Source organism: Pongo pygmaeus, chromosome 15 (genome assembly GCF_028885625.2).
Source record: "Pongo pygmaeus isolate AG05252 chromosome 15, NHGRI_mPonPyg2-v2.0_pri, whole genome shotgun sequence".
Lineage (NCBI taxonomy): Eukaryota > Metazoa > Chordata > Mammalia > Primates > Hominidae > Pongo > Pongo pygmaeus.
The window spans coordinates 41,405,264-41,427,685 of record NC_072388.2 but is presented as its reverse complement, the minus strand read 5'-3'; positions in this window follow the sequence as shown (position 1 = coordinate 41,427,685).

Genomic DNA, 22,422 nt, shown 5'->3' with positions numbered 1-22,422 from the left:
TATTCTATTATATTTTATGCACAGGCAGGGTATTCATAATTATTTTAGTAATTTCAAAGCATGTATGGATGCTATAGCTGGGGCAGAAGAGGAATGAATTAGTGATCTTTGCACAAAAGTATGTGTTATATTTATTCTTATCAACAAACATAACTGTTTAAAATAATATTTTGGCCAGGTGATCTCTGATCACCTTATTCAAGTATATAGCATCCTTTAGCTAAGTAGTATGAGCTTCAGAACAGTTTATCAATAGTTTTTATTTCTACCTGTACGTTCTAGTCTTCATTAACACTTTATATACATTTAATGAATGTTGAATTGTTGAATGAATGCATAAATTCAACAATAAACTTATAAGGTATAGAAATGTAAGAGCTGTAAAATGAAAAACGATATGAAAGTATTTTAAAGAAAGAAAACTATTAAATTTGATGTCACTTTAAGGGTTACTTAAGTGATAAAGAAAATGATAATACAAAAGCAAGTAACAAAGATTTCAGATAACTTTGAGGCATAGTTTTTCCCATGTAAATGACTTTAACATGTTAGGTAGTTACAGTTATATATCATTTATTTTATGTAAAATGAGGTGAAAAAATACGTACATGATGTTCATTATCAACAGTTTGCAACACTGTTTCTGAAAATCCATGCTGGAAAGGATTAATTCTGATGTCTATTAACAACTGTATTTCAAGAAAGAGTGGCTATTTTACTGCGGGTAGAAACCTGAGTCGGCATCTTCCACTTCTGACTGATATATTTTTTTTTTTTCTCCTGTCTGTGTTTTTCTTTTCTCCTTGGGACAGCCAAGGGTACATACACTTCACATTAGCTGAAAAGGAGTAATGGATTTCTTAGTATCTGAGCTCAGCAACAAAGAAGTCTGCAATTACAGCAAAAAGAAAAAGGAAGAAGAAAAAAAAAAAAGCTTGCCCCAGTTTCTGTTAGAAGCATGTTCCTTTTTTCATGAAAAGAGACAAATGAAGTACAACCTCTATATGCAGTCTCTGGAGGGAGAAATATAAGTCTGGTAGATACAACAAACCAATAAGAAAGTCAGTGGGAGAAATTGGAATTATAAGAATTGTGTTGAAGACATAAGTATTGAGTAGTTGTTTATATTGGACCACATTTTAATTTCACAGAATTTATTTTATAAAGAGAAAGTTATGACAGAATTATATTTTATCTACTTTAATTTTTGCTCTTAACTATGCTTTTTTTTCCTACAGAATATTCGAGGCAGTGACACACAAAAACAAATAAAAGATACAAACACTGATACACATATTAGTCTTCTAATTGTAATGGTTGGCTTATAAAATATGTGGCATAGTTATTCACAGTAGATAAGATTTTATGAAAACTTTATCAGTGGAGGTATGTTCAGTAAGCAGTAATAATTGTTAATTACTGCATAACATTATTTTTATTAAATTTAGCAATGTATTATAAAATATGAAAAATTCTATTTTATTTTAGAGTAAATTTTAAAAATAAAATTTAGCTTGAAGTTTTATATTCAGTGAGTAAAATTCTGTCTGAGGTGCATTCTTATTACTTCCGTCCCACATAAGGTAATGCTGTACCATGGCTGTCCTGACCCCCCTGGAATGGTAGTTAGCTGCCAAGATGACACCCAGTAATTCCTGCTTCTTACTATTCACCCCTTATGAAGTACCTCCAAAATCACCAGGATTGGACTGGGACTAGTAGAATACAACAAAAATGATGGCATTCCGGTTTCAAGATTAAGTTATAATAAACAGTATATCTTCTTGCTCACTCATGCTTATTTTCTTTGACACCACTCACTCTGGGGAAAACCAAATATGAGCAGCAACCCCTGTGGAGAGGAATTGAAACTTCCAGCCAACAGCCATGTGAATAAGCTTGGAAGTGGACCCCGAGCCTCAGACAAGTCTTCAGAAACTGCAGCTCTTGCTGGCAGCTTGTCTTAACCAACTGCATGACGGACCCTGAATCAAGAGCCACGTTGACAGCAATGCATTATAATTTTCTGAGGCCCTAGGAACTTCTACTCCTTTTAATTTGGTCTTTGTGGGCCCTTTTTCTCTCCTTCTTTCTCTGTCACACATATACATACATATGTATGTGTGTATGTGTATATATATACACATACACACATACATATATAAATACACACATATATGTATGTATATGTGTGTATATGTGTGTGTGTGTGTATGTGTACATATTTTGCATATCTGAATGGGGCAGAAAAGGAACAAGTAAAAGAATGAGAAATCTCTCCACAAAAGTATGTATTACACTTATTATATCAACCTACCCAATTGGTAAAAATAACATTTTAGCTATATATAATTATTGTATTGTCATAAAATGATCATATTGATACTATAAACAAACACATTTTTTCTGACCTAAATACTTGTTCCTTTGATTTTAAGAGAAATTTAAAACATTTGGGTGTCCCAAAGGTGTTATTGTGATCCCTAAACCCACTGCATATTAGTAAATAAATCTATGCTACCTAATCCAGAACCACCACCTTAGCTGCTTGCTGATTCTGGACCCTTGGACTACATGAGAAAACAAAAGGTTGTGGATTATTTGAGATCATTGTTTTTATACAGCAACTAGTAGAACTGGGCATTTTTTTTCATTTTACATTTAAATAACAACAATGGAGTTTTCTGATCAATTCTAAAATAGGAGAAAACAAGACCATGAATTCATTATGCAGATTTCTACTTTAGGAATTTTTTTTTTTTTTTTTTTTTTTTTTGTTGAGACAGAGACTCGCTTTCTTGCCCAGGCTGGAGTGCAGTGGTGTGATCTTGGTTCACTGCAACCTCCACCTCCTGGGTTCAAGCAATTCTCCTGCCTCAGCCTCCTGAGTAGCTGGGACTACAGGTGCCCGCCACCACGCCCAGCTAATTTTTGTATTTTTAGTAGAGATTGGGTTTCACTATGTTGGCCAGGATGGTCTTGATCTCTTGATCTTGTGATCTGCCTGCCTTGTCCTCTCAAAGTGCTGGGATTACAGACATGAACTGCCTCACCCAGCCAGGATACTTTTTTTCCTATAGAAACACTACTTAAAAAGCTTAATTTGTAAACTCCATAAACCTTTGGTGGGAAGTTTTTGAAACCATGTCATTTGCTAAATTTTACTACTACAATGTCAAGTTTCAGAGCTCTTCTATAAAAAAATTTGTCAATCTGAATTGTGTCAACTTTCAAGAAAATTCTATCTGAAGAGGGGTCATATCTACAGCTTTGGAGCTAAATCTGGACTGCTGCCAGTTTTTGTAAATAACATTTATTGCAAAACAACATACCCATTCACTTTGGTCTTATATATGGCTATTTTAACCATATAAGAAAGGCAGTGAGTAATTGGGACAGGCACTTTAATGACCTACAGAGTCTAAGTGCAGGCATACGTCATTTTATTACTTTTGGTTTATTGTACTTTGCAGATACTGCGTTTTTTCACAAATTCAATGTTTGTGGGAACCCTGCATTAAGCAAACCTTTGGGCACCATTTTTCTAATAGCATTGCTCACTTCACTTCTCTGTGCCACATTTTGATCATTCTCACAATATTTCAAACTTTTTGAAATTACATCTGCTATGGTGATCTATGATCAGTGATCTTTGATGTTACTATTGCAATTGTTTTGTGGTGCCACAAAACATGCCCATATAAACAGTGAACTTACACAATAAAGGTGTATTTTCCGACTGCCCTACCAACCAGCTTTCCCTCCCTATTTTGGGGATACAATAATACTGTAATTTAGCCCATTAAAAACCCTGCAATGGACTCTAAGTAAAACGAAGAGTTGCATACCTCTCACACTAAATCAAAAGCTAAAAGTGATTTTGCTTAAAGAGAAAGCCATCTAGAAAGTTGAGACAGGTTAAAAAATAGGCCTCTTATGCCAAATAATTAGCCAAGTTAGGAATGTAAAGAGAAAGTTCTTGAAGGAAATTAAAAGTGCTACTCCAGTGAACACACAAACAATAAGAAACTGAAACTGCTTTACTGCTGATACATAGAAAGTTTTAGTAGTCTGGATAGAAAATCAAACCAGTCACAACATTCCCTTAAGTCAAAGACTAATTCAGATTAAAGCCCTTAGTCTCTTCAATTTTACAACAGCTGAGAGAGGTGAGGAAGCTGTAGAATAAAAGTCTGAAGCTAGCAGAGGTTATGACATTTAAGTAAGGTAGTTGTCTCTATAACATAAAAGTGCAAGGTTAAGCATCAGGTACTGATACAGAAGCTGCAGCAAATTATCAAGAAGATCTAGCTAAGATCATCGTTAAAGGTGGCTACACTAATTGACAGATTTTCCACGTACATGAATCAGCCTTCTATTGGAAGACAATGCCATCTAGGACTTTCAAAGCTAGAGAAGAGAAGTCAATGCCTGGATTCAAAAATTCAAAGAAGAGATTGACTCTCTTATTAGAGGCTAATGCAGCTGGTGACTTTAAGTTGAAGCCAATGTTCATTTACATTTCCAAAAATCACAGGGCCCTTAAGAGTTAGGCTAAATCTACTCTGCCTGTGCTCTATATATGAAAGAACAAAGCCTGGATGATAGTGTATCTGTTTATAGGATGGGTTACTGAGTATTTTAAGCCCACTGTTGAGACCCAGTGCTCAGAGAAAAAAATTATTTTCAAAATATTATGGCTCATTGACAATACATCTTTTCACCTAAGCTTCTAATGGAGATGAACAAGGAGATTAATGTTGTTTTCATGCCTACTAACCAAACATCCATTCTACAGCCCATGGATTAAGGAGTAATTTCCACTTTCAAGCTGTACTATGTAAAAAATACAGTTTATGACTATAGGTACCATAGATAGTAATTATTCTGATGGATCTGGGGAAAATAACTTGAAAAGCTTTGGAAAAGATTCATGGTTTTAGATGCCACAGAAAAACATTCATGGCCCGGGAGCAGTGGCTCACATCTATAATCAAAATACTTTGGGAGTTTGAGATAGAAAGATTGCTTGAGACCGGGGGTTTAAGACCAGCCTGGACAACACAGTAGACTTCATTTGCACAAAAAATTAAAACATTAATTGGGCATAGTAATGTGTGCCTGTAGTCCCAGCAACTTTGGAGGCTAAGGCAGGAGGATTTTTTGAGCCCAGGAGATTGAGTTTGCAGTGAGCCGTGAAACCATGTTTGAAAAAAAAAAAATGTGATTCCTGGGAGGTCAAAATATTGGCATTAACAAGATTTTCAAAAAAACTTGATTCCAACCCTCCTGGATAGCTTTGAGGTGCTCAAGACTTCAGTGGAGAATGTAAATCAGATGTGATAAAAACAGAGAATTAGAAGTGAAGCCAGAAGATGTGACTAAATTGCTGCAATCTCATGATACAATTTTAATGGATGAGTAGTTGGTTCTTAAGGATGAGCAAAGAAAGGATTTTTTGAGATGGAATCTACTCCTAGTGAAAATGCTGTGAACATTGTTGAAATGTCAAAAATTTTAGAGTATTACATAAACTTAGTTGATAAAGCAGTGGCAGGATTTGAAAGAATTGACTCCAATTTTGGAAGAAGTTCTACTATAGAAAAATGCTATAAAACAGCATTTCGTGGTTAAAAAAATCTTCAGTGAAAAAGAGTCAATTGATGCAAATAAGACAAAAAATTCATTTTTGTCTTATTTTGCGAATTGCCACAGCCACCCCAGCCCTCAGCAACCACCATCCTAATCAATCAGCAGCCATCAACATGAAGGCCAGCCCCTCTGCCAGGTAAAAGATTACAACTCGTTGAAGCCTCTAAAAATTACTAGCATTTAATTAAGCAATAAAGTATTTTTTTTTATTTTATTTATTTATTTATTTATTTATTTTTTTGAGACAGTGTCTCACTCTGTCGCTCAGGTTGGAGTGGAGTGGCCCGATCTCGGCTCACTGCGTGCTCCGCCCCTGGGTTCACCCAATTCTCCTGCCTCAGCCTCCCGAGTAGCAGGGACTACAAGCACCCGCCACCACGCCCGGCTAATTTTTTGTATTTTTTCTTTTTTTAGTAGAGACGAGGTTTCACCGTGTTAGCCAGGATGGTCTCAATCTCCTGACCTCGTGATCTGCCCACCTCGGCCTCCCAAAGTGCTGGGATTACAGGCGTGAGCCACCGCGCCTGGCCACGATAAAGTATTTTTAATTAAGTTTGTATGTTATTTTTTAGAGATGATGCTATTTCACATTTTATAAGCTACAATATAGTTTAAATATAATTTTGTATATAATGTGAAACCAAAAATATTGTGTGATTAGCTTTATTCTGATCTTTCCTTTATTGCCTTGTTCTAGAACTGAGCCTGCAAAATCTCTGAGGTATGCCTGTAGTTATTATCTGGCCCTTCTCAAAAAATAGTTTATAGGCCCTTAGAGTAAGCAATGTCTAATAATTCTGTAGTAAATTTAATGTATTCGTGTTAAAATCATACAAATAAGACAATGCATGAGGAATTCCATGGAGTCTCATTTTAATAAAATTAATATGTGGTACATTCTATCTTTCTGTCATCCAGAACTAATAACTAATCATTTCAAAGAGTAATGACGTTCATCTGTGTCTTTAATAATTCCAGGATACTGCTGTATTATAACTTTTGTAATGTTTTCATCTTATTCTTGTTTTTGTGTTTGTTTGTTTCATTTTGAAATACGTGAAGGCCTAAGTTATAATAGAACTTTCAACATCACTGTGAAAGCCCTCAAAAGGCATTATTTAAGCTTAATTATTTTCAGTTTGAAGAGTTATTTCTCCAAATGTTTAAATGTTGGCCTTCATAGGTAACTACACTAGAGTTTGTTGAAATGTTTGATATGAACATAAAAAATATTTAACATTTCCTTAGCAAAAAGTAAGGTTTGAAATTTATTGATAATATCCTTATAAAGCAAGCTGGCATGCAACTATTTATTCTACAAAATTTAAATTCACATTTCTTACAACTATGGAACAGTTTGGCTGAAGGCATTTAAAAAATGAGATTTCTTTCTCCAGTATGATATGAATTAATTGGAAAGTAATTTAATGTTACAAATGTTTATAGCTGCAATAGAAAAACCTGCAAATTCTGGCATAAAATATGACAGCACTTATTGTTTATTTAAGAGGTAGAGAGACACGCAATTCAGAACTATAAAACAGCTCAAATATGTCATCAGGGACTCAAGCTGTTTTCAACTTTCTGTTCTTCTCATCTCAGTGTGTTGCCTTTAGTCTTTATACCAGTTGCAAATGGCTACCACAGCTCAAGATATAATCTATTATCATTAGCATCCTAAACATAAAGACGCAGGGGACAATCTTTCTATTGCTGTTGTTGTTGTATTGTTTCTGTATTTTTTAAATAATGAAACTCTCCCAGAAGGCTTTTGGCATTCTTTCCTTTCTTTTTATTTTTTATTTTAATTATTTATTTTTAAAATTTTAGATTCTAGGGTACAAGTACATGTTTGTTACATGGCTATATTGGGTAATGGTGGGGATTGGGCTTTTAGGGAATTCATCACACTAATATTGAACATTGTACCCAACAAATAATTGTTCAACCCTCCCCCCCTCCTCTCACTCTCCCTTTTGGAGTCTGCATTGTCAATTACCTCCATCTTTATATCCATGTGCACCCATTAGTTCGCTCCCACTTATAAGTAAGAACCTATGGTATTTGATTTTCTTTTTCTGAGTTAGTTCATTTAGGAAACTGGCCTCCAGCTCCATCCATGTTGCTGTAAAGACTTGATTTCATCTTTTTTATGGTTGTATAATATTCCATTCTGTATAAATACCACACTTTGTGTATTCAATCAACCACTGATGGACACCTAGATTGGTTTCACTAGATTTGAGTAACATGGCAGCCTCTACTTTACAAAGGCTGGTCAAAGACATATCTGGTAAAAGGGAATACAATTAACATGCCTGGCTGTAAGTGATAATGGTTATCTTTGGGATTTGGGTAATTTGTTGACCTAAACAGATTTGGGTTATACCTGTAAGAAAGAAGATGGGGGTGGAAGCAGAGGAAGAAGATAGCTACAGGCAAGTCAGTATACTGTGTCTGTAACACAAATAGAATAAAAATATATACATTTGTACTAGCTTTGGAGCTTTTTACTGAATATTATAATCTTTAGTGATATCTAGGATTACAAAATGCAGGCAGACATTTGCAGCAATTAAGCATTCTCTGATACTACATTTTTAAATACTTCACACAATTTTCTTTCAAGATCCTTAATGGACTATAAAATTAATACATAGAGTATACATTATTTCTCAGTTGTGATTTTAAAAAGCAAATAAATTCTTAAACTAATAATTTTTCAAATACTTTGACTAAATGGAAAAAGCTGACATCTAAAAATAAGTGTTAACTATGATTTTCTATATTAAATATGAATTTTGAAGTCATGAGAATTTGAAGTCATGAGACAGGATAAGTCCTGGAGTTTTTTAGAATTTTTTTTTCTGTTGCTAAATAAATTTAGTCAGCAATACTCACTGTGCTAGCAGATAAAGTAATTAATATTTCATCCAAATATAAAGTTGACATTTTATCAGATTTCAAATAGCATCACATTTTGGCTTAAAGCCCAGATGTTTCTTAAGATTTTTAGTCAATCAGTTTAAAATTGTGATGAAGGGTGGAGGGTAAAAGTGTAATCAAAATGCTTTGATATTATAACTTTGTAAATCGGCTGATAAATATATCATCTATGCTTATTTGTAGTACTATGAAGAATTTGAAATTGCTTAATCATGACTATTAATAATTTGAAAACACAACTTCTGTGGAAAAAGTGTTTAAACCCAGTTGAAATGAAGCAGTGAGGAAAATAATTAGCAAACTCTCGGGCAAGTTATTTATCTCAGTGCCTCAGTGATGATCACAGAAAAGCCTACAATAAACAGTGAACTTTGAGATAATGTGTTCCTTTTTCTCAGAATAATAGGGCACCATCAGAGTTAATATTACAGAATTTATTTTCTATTTGGGTTAATTTTTCTGTAATAATCGAGAGTCCCTCTTGAGACTAAAAGCATATGCTTAACACACAGCAGATAAAACTCAGAAACACAAATTATAACTGTAGAGCAGGGCACAGTTAAATGGCTTAATAGTGATAGAACTCCTAAGTTTTCTAAGTTTGCACTGCACAGATAAGCTCTGAAGCTTCTACAAATGACCACGTTATGAGATGTAACAGAAGCATTTCCTTTTGTAGTTCCTGCACCTAAATCTTTCTGTAAGAGTGTTAAAAAGACACAATGTGATATAAATAAATCTTAGAATGTTGCCACAAAATACAAAATATCCAAGGACATAAAAGAAAGCATAAATGTTTAGCTGAAAGCTACTCACAAGGTGAATCAGAACTACAAATAATAGAATATTCCCTCCCAGTCCATCTGTGTGACATTTCTCACTCTCTGCCTCTTTTCTATTTATCCTAAAAAACAGGAGCATCTTAATCTGAATTTACATAAAAATATAAGAATTTGTTAATGTTCATTGTTCTAATCTAATGAACAGCTTAGATACAGCTTAGATCACAACACTCAAGTCCTTTCAAATAATGGAAGAGCCATCCCCTCAAAAATGGCTACAAATAAGCCCAGACAATGAATACTACAAATACCTAACCCTTCAGTGACTAGACGCTGAACATCTATTAGCATCAACAACATCCAGAAAAACATGTCCTTCAAAATGAATTAAATAAGTCACCAGGAACCAATCCTAGAAACACAGAGATATGTGACCTTTCAGAGAATTCAAAATAGCTGTGTTAAGAAAACTCAAAGAAATTCAAGGGGCCAGGCGAGGTGGCTCACGCCTGTAATCCCAGCACTTTGGGATGCAGAGGCAGGCAGATCAGGTGAGGTCGGGAGTTCAAGACCAGCCTGTCCAGCATGGTGAAACCCTGTCTCTACTAAAAATACAAAAAATTAGCTGAGCATGGTGGCAGGTGCCTGTAACCCCAGCTACTCAGGAGGCTGAGGCAGGAGAATCGTTTGAACCTGGGAAGCAGAGGTTGCCGTGAGCTGAGATCACGCCATTGCACTCTAGCCTGGACAACAAGAGCAAAACTCCGTCTCGAAAAAAAAAAAAAAAGAAATTCAAGATAACACAAAAAAGGAATTCAGAATTCTAACAGAAAAAATACTTATCAAGGAGTTTAAAATAAATAAAAATAATTAACCAGAAATTCTGGAGCTGAAAAATGCAATTGGCATACTGAAGAATGAATCAGAGTCTTTTAATAGCAGAACTGATCAAGCAGAAGAAAGCATTAGTGAGCTTCACAACAGGCTAATTAAATACACACGGTCAGAAAAGACAACAGAAAAAATAATAAAAACAGTAAAGCATGCCTAAGGAAGCTAGAAAATAGCCTCAAATGGGCAAATCTAAGTGTTATTGGGCTTAAGGATGAGGTAGAGAAAGAGATAGGGGTTTTATTCAAAGTGAAAATAGAAGAGAACTTTCCAAACCCAGAGAAAGATATCAATATCCAAGTACAAGAAGGTTATAGAACACTAATCAGATTTAACCCAGAGAAAAAAATATCAATGCATTTAATAATCAAACTCCCAAAAGTCAGAGGTAAGGAAAGGATTCTAAAATCAGCAAGTGAAAAGGAACAAATAACATACGATGGAATTTCAATACATCTGACAGCAGACTTTTTACTGGAAACCTTAAAAGCCAGCAGAGAGTGGCATGACATATTTAAAATAGTGAAGGAAAAAAAAACTTTTACCCTAGAATAGTATATCCTGCTAAAATATCCAAACATAAAGAAGGCAAACATCCCAGCTACTCGGGAGGCTGCGGCAGGAGAATTGCTTGAACCTGGGAGGTGGAGGTTGCGGCGAGCTGAGATCGCGCCATTGCACTCTAGCCTGGGCAACAAGAGCAAAACTCCATCTCAAAAAAAAAAAAAAAAAAAAAAAAAGACAAAGACAAACAAAAGCTGAAGGATTTATTAATATCAGAGTTGTCCAACAAGAAATGCTAAGGGAAGTACTTCAGTCAGAAAAAAAGAACATTATTAAGCAATAAATGATCACCTAGAGGTACAACACTCACTAGTAACAGTAAGTACACAGAAAAACAGAGTATTATGACACAGTAACTGTGGTGTATAAGATACTCTTATCCTAAGTAGAAAGACTAAATGATTAACCAATAAAAAATAACAACTTTTCAAGACACAGTAAGTACAATAAGATTAACTAGAAACAACCAAAATTAAAAAGTAAAGAGAGATGAAGTTAAGACATAGTTTTTATTAGTTTTCTTTTAGCTTGTTTGTTTATGCAAGTGGTGTTCTGGTTATCAAGTTAAAATAATGGGTTATGAGATAGTATTTGCAAACCTCATGGTAACTTCAAACTGAAACACATACAATAGATACACAAAACATAAAATGCAAGAAACTAAGTCATATCCCTAGAGAAAATCATCTTCACCAAGAAAAGACAGGAAGGAAAGAAACAAGAAAGAGAAGACTACAAAACTACCAGAAAACAAATAACAAAATGAAAGGAGTAAGTCCTTACTTATCAATAATAACACTGAATATAAATGAACTAAAGTCTCCAATCAAAAGACCTAGAGTGGCAGAATGGATTTTTTAAAAAATCCATCAATCTGTTGCCTATAAGAAACATACTTCACCTATAAAGACACACATAGACTAAAAATAAAGTGATGGCAAAAGATATTTCATACCAATGGAAACAAAAAAGCAGAAGTGGCTGTACATATATCAGACAAAATTTATTTCAAGACAAAAATTATAAGAAGACTCAAAGAAGGTCACTATGTAATGATAAAGTGGTCAGTTCAGCAAGAGGATATAAAAATTTTAAATATATATGCACTCAACACTGGAGCACCCAGATAAACGAAATATTATCCAAACTAAAGAGAGAGATAGACTTCAGTACAATAATAGCTAGAAACTTCAACATCCCACTTTCAGCATCGGACAGATCTTCTAGACAGAAAACGAACAAACATCAGACTCAATCTGCACCAAATGGACCTAATATATATTTACAGAAGAGTTTATCCAAAGGCTGCCAGATGCACATTCTTGTCCTCAGCACATAGATCATTCTCAATGATAGAGCATACATTAGGTCACAAATCAAGTCTTAAAATATTCAAAGACATTGAAATAATATCAAGTATTATCTCTGACCAAAATGAAATAAAACTAGAAATTAATAACAAGTGACATTTTGGAAATAACACAAATACAAGGAAAGTACACAATATGATCCTGAATGACCAGTGGGCCAGTAAAAAAATTAAAAAGAAATTTGAAAAATGTATTGAGACAAATGATAATGGAAGCACAACATATTAAAACCTATAGGATACTGCAAAAAAATACTCAGAAGGAAGTTTACAAGTGCCTACATCAAAAAAAAGAGCAATAAAATCAAACAAAAAGTCTAACCATGCATCTTAAAGAACTATAAAAGTGAGAGCAAACCAAACCCAAGATCAGTAGAAAGAAATAATAAAGAACAGGGTAAAAATAAATGAAATTGAAATGAGAAAAAAATCAATAAGACCAATGAAACAAAAGTTGTTTTTTTGAAAAGTTAAACAAAATTGACAAACCCTTATCCAGACTAAGAAAAAAAAAGAGAAAACACAAATAAAATCAGAAATGAATAGGAGACATTACAACTGATACTGTAGAAATTGAAAGGATTATTAGTGGCTACGGTGAGCAAATAAATACCAATAAATTGGAAAATCTAGAAGAAATACAAAAATTCATAGAGCCATACAACCTACCAAGATTGAATCAGGAAGAAATCCAAAATCTGAACAGGCCAATAACACATAACAAGACCAAAATCATAATAAAAAGTCTCTCAGTAAAAAAAAGCTCAGGACCCAATGGCTTTTCTGCTGAATTTTACCAAACATTCAAAAAAGTACTAATACCATTGCTACTCAAATTATTGCTAAAAATAGAGGAGAAGGGAGTACTTCCAAACTCATTCTACAAGACCAATATTTCTGGGATACCAAAAAAAGACAAAGTCACACACAAAAAGGAAACTGCAGACCAATATCTCTGATAAATATTGGTGCAAAAATCCTGAAAAAAATACTAGCCAACCAAATTCAACAATACATTAGAAAGATCACTTATTATGTCCAACTGGGATTTGTGTATGTTGAACCAACTTTGGTTCAACCAACGTTGGTTCAACATACACAAATTAATTAAGGGTATATATCATATTGGCAGAACGAAGGATAAAAACTATATTATTATTTCAATTGATGCTGAAAATAAGTATTTCATAAAATTCAACGTCTCTTCATGATCAAAACCCTCAAAAAACTGAGAATAGAAAAAATACACCTCAACATAATAAAAGCCAATATATGACAGATCCACAGCCAGTTTCATACTGAATGGGGAAAAACACAAACATTCCCTTTGGGATGCCCACTGTCACCACTGTTATATAGTATGATATTGAAAGACCTAGCTAGAGCAATGAGATAAGAGAAAGAAGTAAAGAGCATCCAAATTCAACAGTAAGAAGTCAAATTATCCTTGTTTGCTGATTATATAATCTTATATTTGGAAAACCCTAAAGACTTAACAAGAAAACTATTATAACTGATAAACAAATTCAGTAATGTTTCAGAATACAAAATCAACATGCAAAAATCAGTAGCATATATTAGTATCAGTATATACCAACAGTGAACAATGTGAAAAAATTAATAATCTCATTTACAATAGCCACAAATGAAGTTAAATACCCAGGCATTAACCAAAGAAGTACAAGACTTCCATAATGAAAACTATAAAACTCTGACAAACAAAATTGAAGAGAACACCAAGAAATGGAAAAATATTCCATGTTCATGGATTGAAAGAGTCAATATTTTTAAATTGTTCATACAACTCAAAGCAATCTATAGATTCCATGTAATACCTAAAAGAATACCAGTAACACTCTTCACAGAAACAGAAAAAAGAATCCTAAAACTTATATACAACCACAGAAGATCGAGAATAGCCAAAGCTATGCTAAGCAAAAAGAACAAAACTGGAAGAATCACATCACCTGACTTCCAATTATACTAGAAAGCTATAATAATCAAAACAGCAAGGTACTTGCATAAAAACAGACACATAGACCAATGGAACAGAATAGAGAACCCAGAAATAAATCTACACACCTATAGTGAACTCATTTTTGACAAAAGTGCCAAGAAATACATTGGAGAAAAGGCAGTCTCTTCAATAAATGGTGCTGGGAAAACAGGATATCCACATGCAAAAGAAACTAGACTCCTATCTCTTGCCATATACAAAAATAAAATAAAAATGAATTAAAGAATTAAATATAAAACCTCCAACTATGAAACTCCTACAGGAAAATACTAAGAAAAATTCCCAGGACCAGTCTTTAGAACGACTTTTTGAGCAATACCCCACAAGCACAGACAACCAAAACCAATGTGGAAAAATGGGATCAAATCAAGTTAAAAAGCTTCTGCACAGCAAAGGAGACAATCAACAAAATGAAGAGACAACCCAAAGAATAGGAGAAGACATTTACAAACTGTCTCTCTGACAAGAGATAAATAACCAGATTGTATAAGGAGCTCAAACAACCCTATAGGAAAAATCCTAACAATCTAATCAAAAATGGGCAAAAGAGTTGTATAGACATTTCTCAAAAGAAGACATACAAATGGCAAACAGGCATACGAAAGGTGCTCAACATCATTGATCATCAGGGAAATGCAAAACAAAACTACAATGAGATATCATCTCACCCCAGTTAAAATGGCTTATATCCTAAAGACAGGCAATAACGAATTCTGGCAAGGATGTGGAGAAAAGAGAAACTTTGTACACTGTTGATGGGAATGCAAGTTGGTGCAATCACTGTGGAGAAGTTTGGAGGTTCCTCAACAAACTACAAATAGAACTACTATGTGATCCCACAATCCTATTGTGGGTATATACCTCAAGGAAAGGAAATCGGTATATTGAAGAGGTATCTGCACTTCTATATTTGTTGCAGCACTATTTACAACATAGCTAAGGTTTGGAAGCAACCAAAGTGCTATCAACAGATGAATGCATAAAGAAATGTGGTACATATACACAATGGAGTACTACTCAGCCATAAAAAAGAATGAGATTCATTCATTGCAGCAACATGGATAGAACTAGAGATCATTATGTTAAATGAAATAAGCGTGGGGCAGAAAGACAAACATCACATATCCTCACTTATTTGTGGGATCTAAAAATTAAAACAAGTGAACTTGTGCACAGACAGAGTAGTAGAAGAATGGAGACCAGAAGCTGGGAAGGATTGCAGGAGCGGTTGGGATCAATTGTTGGGGCAGGAGTGGAGATGGTTGAGCACAAAAAAAAAAAAAAAATAGAATGAATAATATCTACTATCTAATAGCACAATAGGGTGACTATAGTCAATATTAACTTAAGTGTATATTTTAATATAACTTAAAGAATCTAATTGGAATGAAAAGGATAAGTGCTTGAGGCGTGGATACCCCATTCTTCATGGTGTATACCGCAGTTTTCAAGATGAATACCCTATTCTTTATTCTTTGTTATCCATTATCTCACACCACATGCCTGTATCAAAATATCTCATGTACCCCATAAATATATATGCCAAGTACCAACAGAAATTTAAAAAAAACTGAAAATAAATAACAAATGGTTCAAAAATGAAATCATAAGAAAAAGAAAATATGTTGTAGTGAATTAAAATGAAAATGCAACACTGTAAAACTGAAAAGCTTCAGCAAAGCAGTACTTTGAAGAAATTTAAGATGAGACATATAAGAAAAGGAACATCTCAAATCAATAAGCTAATATTTTACTTAAGGAATTAGAAAAAAACTTAAAAACAATCAAACAATAATTCTACATCCAGTAAAACTGTATTTTAAAAATGAGACCCAGGCCAAGGCGGGTGGATCACGAGGTCAGGAGATCGAGACCATCCTGGCTAACACGGTGAAACCCCGTGTCTACTAAAAAATACAAAAAATTAGCCGGGCGTGGTGTCAGGCGCCTGTAGTCCCAGCTACTAAGGAGGCTGAGGCAGGAGAATGGCATGAACCCGGGAGGCAGAACTTGCTGTGAGCCGAGATGGTGCCACTGCACTCCAGCCTGGGCAACAGAGCAAGACTCCATCTCAAAAAAAAAAAAAAAAAAAAAATTAGACCCAAATACAAATATTCCAAATTAGTAAAGAATGAGATCATTTTATGGCAACAGACTTATTTTAAGATATATACTAGAGACTGCTTCAAGCTGAAAGGGTGTTGTTACTGGTGGAAGGTATTCCAGTTAACAGTGGCAAATCCATAGGAGTTTTCAGCAACCTTAATTCTTGCCTCCTCAGAAGAAAGAATTTGACTGAGGGGCATAAGGCAGAGAAAGAGATCGAGGTAAATTTCAGAGCAATAGAGGAAGTTAATTTTAAAAAGCTTCAGAGCAAGAAAGAAAGGAAAGTGCACTTGGAAGAGATCCAAGTGGGCAACTTGAAGAACAAGTGTCCCATTTAACTATGATCCTAGGACTTTATAGGCTGGCCCACCTCCAGCGTCTTGTGCACCCCTTTCCCATGATTCTTCCCTTAGGGTGGGCTGCCCACATGTGCAGCGCCCTTCTTATCCTTGCGAAGTGAGCATGCACAATATGTTTAGGAAGTTTTACACATGACCGCCTGGCTTTCTTCCCTTTTCCGGTGGCGTGCCCCAGGAAGGTCATACTCCACCATTTTTTCCCTTAATGCGCAAGCCCGGGCTCACTCACCCAGTACATGAGATTTTAGTGGAAGCCCCCTTTTGCTTCTTCCTGGCACCTGCATTCAATTAATGCTTTAATGTTAACAGCTGTGGACCATTAGGAGATTGTCTCTCCCTAGTGCCAGCTGCCAGTTTATCACTTGTAGAGAGGCAAACTGACAATTGCCAAAACATCACCGACATTCCTAGAGGGTGGAGGAGAGCATCCTCCTGCCCTACTTGTGCCTGTCTGACTACCTGTAACAATGAAATACCAGATGTTAACATGAATCTGCTAAAGCATATTAGAAAATGTAATAATGTAGACGATTTTAAAAGACAATATAAATTGTTTTCTTTTTTAAAACAAAGCGTGATTAAGAAATTATACAATGTATTGTATTCATAACATATACATCTTTTATATAACATGTTATGTATATGAATATATATATAATTAATCAGAGCAGAAAGGATGAGAAAGAAAATGGAGATATATGCAAACAAGAAAACTGCAACAGAAACTCAAATCCAACACGGTATTTTTTTTTCTATGGATTTGTGGCAATAAAAACCTTCAAAGAAACATGACAACAATGAAACTCAGCATATTTCTTAAACTATTGTGGCCCACAACAGAATGACAAACTCACTTTGCAATATGGAATTGATTAGATGTAATTTTGTTGTTATAAAATAAATGTGAATCTTAGGTAGCATTGCACAAATGCTTATGAATTTTAAGTGTAAAAAATATCCTGCAAATTAAAATATACCTGAAAAGTACAATAAAAACATAGCTGCATTTTGTTTTGCTCAAATCATGGAATTTCAGTGTGTTTATATGTGTTGGGGCATGTCTGAATTAAAATCCTAGTCCTGAGGCTGATTAAACCTATATTATTGCTCAAGTAACAAATCTCCCTCTCTTTCCTCATCTATAAAATACAGATAGTAATATTCTCAACATAATAAAGATGTCGTAATAATAAGTTAATATATTTAGAACACTTAGAATATTTGACATTTGCTAAACACTGAAATAATTTATTTTCTTTATTCTTTACAGTTGTATGGATGTTTCTGTTTGAGTTAAACAACTTTGTTTACTCAAATAACTTTAATATAATAAATCATATTGTGTTAGATTTTATTTAAAAAGAAACTTCCAAGCATGCCTTTCAGCTTTACTTATTTATCTCAATTGCAATAATGAATAATGCAAGCAGGACAAAGAAGGAAAACAAGACAGTTTTAGTTAAAGGTCTGTCCTAAAAACCTGATGAAAGAATTGTAAGGGCAGAGCAAGAAATGTAACTGACTTTGGACACAATGAATTAAAGAAAATAAAATTTTATAATACTGTATTAAATTATATTTTTAAGCATTGTTACAAAGAGAGTTATTTGCTCTGTATGGTAACTATATAGAAAAATACAACATCTATTAGAGAACATTAAGTGGAGACTATGAAAGGAAGATAGAACTTTCTCTAGTGTTAAAAAGAATATTCCATTTGGAAAAAAGAATGGAAAGGAAAAGTGGTCATTTTACAAGTTTAAGGTTTCTTTCTTCTATTAATGGCATCTTTTCCCCTTAGATTCCAAGCTTGAAACCTGGGATCTGTCTTTGATTCAGACTATTTCCTCATTCAATTCATCTTTCATTAGATTAATTGTTTTTGGCAACCTGTGCAATGTAATTTCCATTTCCATTGCTGAAACTGTATTGGACATTATATTACAGTGTGATTAGTAATTAATCAATAATTATTATTTAGTAATTACTTTATACGTATGTTAATAATACATTAGTTAATTTTCTAATTATTTCAAAGACCAGTTTTTTTTTTTTCCAGTTCTGATTTGGCAAATTGGCACACATGTTTTCTGGCTACACAATAATGTGCTAAAGAATATTTAAGCACTTATTCAGGAACATATGAATTCACATTCTTATGGTAAAACAAAATATGTGTGGAGTAAAATATAAATAAACATTAGCTGCAATAAAAAAGACACAAAGTGTGAAAGAAATTTTACCACAAAGAATGTTGTCACTCACAGGAGAGAATCCTATTACACATGACTTTCATTAAAACAAGTTCAGCAAACATTAGGCAGCATCGTACCTCTTTTACTTTAATTTATCCTAAACACACTCTGAAGTTAATCTTTCCAATTGCTATTTTAATCATGTTACTAATTCACTAAATGACGTTTGATGACTTCCTATTGCTACCAAATAACATATTTATTCATTAAGTAGACATTAAAGTACATTGCTGCATCTTCCATTTCTGTAGTAACCTCCGTTTCTTAAACAGATCATCAGCATTTTATATAAAATATTTATCCATTCTAACTTATTGTTATTGTCAGGATGTTTAAGGCTTATGTTTGTAATACAGTTTTGTTTGAGGCAAACAACATCTTTATCATATCTCAATTTTATAACATGACATTCAACTCTTTTCTTTTAAAAAATTTACTCTTCATATATCCAGACTTAAATAGATTCCAGAAGCCATATAAATTTAGACAAAGGTTTTCTTTGACTAAAAACAGCTTGATGAGCATTTGGTTAGAAGTCCTGAGTTCAAAATTCTGGTTGGTAATTTATTTTTAACAGGCTTTATTTTTTAGTGCAGTTTTAGGTTCAGAGCAAATTTGAATGGAAGTTACAGAGATTTCCCACATAAAACCTGCTCCCACCTATTTATAGCCTCCCCCATTATCAACATTCCCCATCAGAATGATACATTTGTTACAATTAATGAAGCTGCATTTACACATAATTACTACCCAGAGTCCATGGTTTACACTAGAGTTCTTTCATGGTGATATACATTTAATGGATTTGAGCAAAATATATTGGCATGAATTCACTGTTCTAGTATCATATACAGTAGTTTCAATGCTCTAATAATTTTCTGTGCTCCACCTGCTTATCCTTCACTCCCACTTCAACAAACTTTATGTATATTTTAAAAAATATTGACAATTTCATATTCAATTAAAATTAAAATTAAACATATTCAAATTTCACTTTATGGAATATTTTCTGATTCCTGTGTTAGATTTTGTGTTCTTTTATATCTATATAATTTGAAAATTACCATTATTTAGCACCTTTTTTGTGAAACTTATGCTTTATGTGATTGTTAATGGTTTAAAAATAAAATAGACTCAGTTCCTCAGGTAATAGATCTACCTTACTCCAAAAAGATTACTTCATACTATGTAACTGGAGCAGATAGACAGTCTACCTGTCATTTTATGTATTTATCATATCCACAATTTAAACATTTTTTCTTGTTAAAAATTTTCTTGCCAAATAAATATACCTAAATTATTCTTCAGATGCAGATCTATTACTCACAGTGGACACGAATAGCACCCATGTACAGAAATAATAAGCCCATTCTTATTTTCTTGTAGTGACTGTTACTTTATATCTTATATATTGCACCTTAATATACTTATTAGCACACATACTTTGTTGTTTATCATGTAAAATACCTTTCCTGTAAGTTTCAGAGAACTGAATGAAATGTGATTCAAGTTACTTTCTCTGTCTTCTAGTAAAACAGTTGTCATGTCTTTGCTTTTGCTAAAGACATGCAAATGCCTTTTGCTTTAAAGTAATTAACTTTTGTAGTTGTATATATTCAATAAAGAATTTTTAGGCTGAGACCACATCTCTTTTTATTGGTGTCACTGACAAGCTCTAACCTTAAACAGTTGTATTGATTAGGGGCCTAGAACAAGAAACACTTCTTTATTTGCAGTCCTTTATTTTCATTAGAAACTCCACCTCTGCCTACTCTTTTTAATTTACTTCTTGATTATCAAAATTAACCCATCATCTTGTTGTGTATTATGCTAAGATGGAAAATGCCCAGAAAAAACTACATGTGTTGGCATGAATAAATTCCATCCTTCCTAAGATTTACTTTTCCTTGCCCATGTACCCTAGAACTTAAAGTATAATAAAAAAAAATGGATTTATTGAACCTATATTGTGGGTAGCAGTCAGGTAACATCTGTTCCCAGCTATCAGTTAACCTGTTCTGGAAAGAATCTTAAGTAGACAAAATGCTATTCTAGTTCGTAGATTCCAAGATGTACCTGTTAGCAAGTTTGAGGACAGGAAATGTCTTATAATCCATGACATTTACAAGCACTCCCTAACAGGTGGCCAGAATCAATGTCTAGCTAGGTAGCTTCACTTTGGTCATGGATATTCATATAATTGCATTTTTATTTGACTTATATACAGCTATTTGGATTCTACTATTAAATATATTAAATTTTCATAACTATTTAAATTGTCTTCAAAGAAATTAACATATCAAATAATGAGAAAACACCAGATAAATTCAGATTAGTATATATTCTACTGGATACACGGTCAGTGCTCCTCAATACTGTTAATGTCATGAAAACCAAAGTAAGATGAAGACAGTGCCTGAGACAAGAGGAGAATAGGAGCGATGAAAAACAAATAATATATAGTAACTAACTGATCCTGGAACAAAAGATGATATTATTGGAAAAGCTGGTGAAATCTAAATCAAGTCTGAATTTTGACTGTTGGTAATGCAATATAACAGTGCTTTCTTAGTTTCAACAAATGTGAAGATGATAATGTAAAAAGATAACAATGGAGAAAACTGGATGTGAGATATATGGAGAACTCTACTGTTTTTGCAATGGTTCTGTAACTGTAATTCAAAACTTCTAAAAGTTTATTTAAAAATTAAGCTGTAAATGATAATTGAGTGGAAAGTTTTTGTGTGCAGAAAGTCATAATTATAGAGAAATGGAGTGTTAATTTGATGCTATGAAGCAGAGATTCATCACTGAAAGAATGATGGCAATTCCCTATTTTGTTATAAAGCAAAAATTAAGTGATTTGAAGAGACCTAACAATGGCCAGTGGATAGACAGAGATGTGTGATATGGTTTGGCTCTGTGTCCTCACCAAAATCTCATCTTAAATTGTACTCCCATAATTCCCATGTGTAGTGGGAGGGACCCTGGTGGGAGATAATTGAATCATGGGGGCAGTTTCCCCCATACAGTTCTCATGGTAGTAGATAAGTCTCACGAGATCTGATGGTTTCATCAGGGGTTTCCGCTTTTGTGGCTTCCTCATTCTCTCTTTGCCTGCTGCCATCCATGTAAGACATGACTTGCTGTTCCTTGCCTTCTGCCATGATATGAAGCTTACCCAGTCACGCAGAACTGTCTGTCCAATGAAACCTCTTTCTTTTGTAAGTTGTCTAGTCTCAGGCATGTCTTTATCAGCATCATGAAAACGGACTAATACAGTGTGTTTTACTCATGTGCTGATAAAAGTCTTACAAAGTCATACAATAGCAGGTTGAAGAAATTGACCAGTCTCATGTTAAAGCCCAAGTAAGAGCTGGTATAACCAACATATGCATGGCATGGAATACTTGAATAACATTTTGTCTGAAATTTGTTGCTAAATTTTTGAGAAGTTATAACATGTGTTCAATTAAAGAAA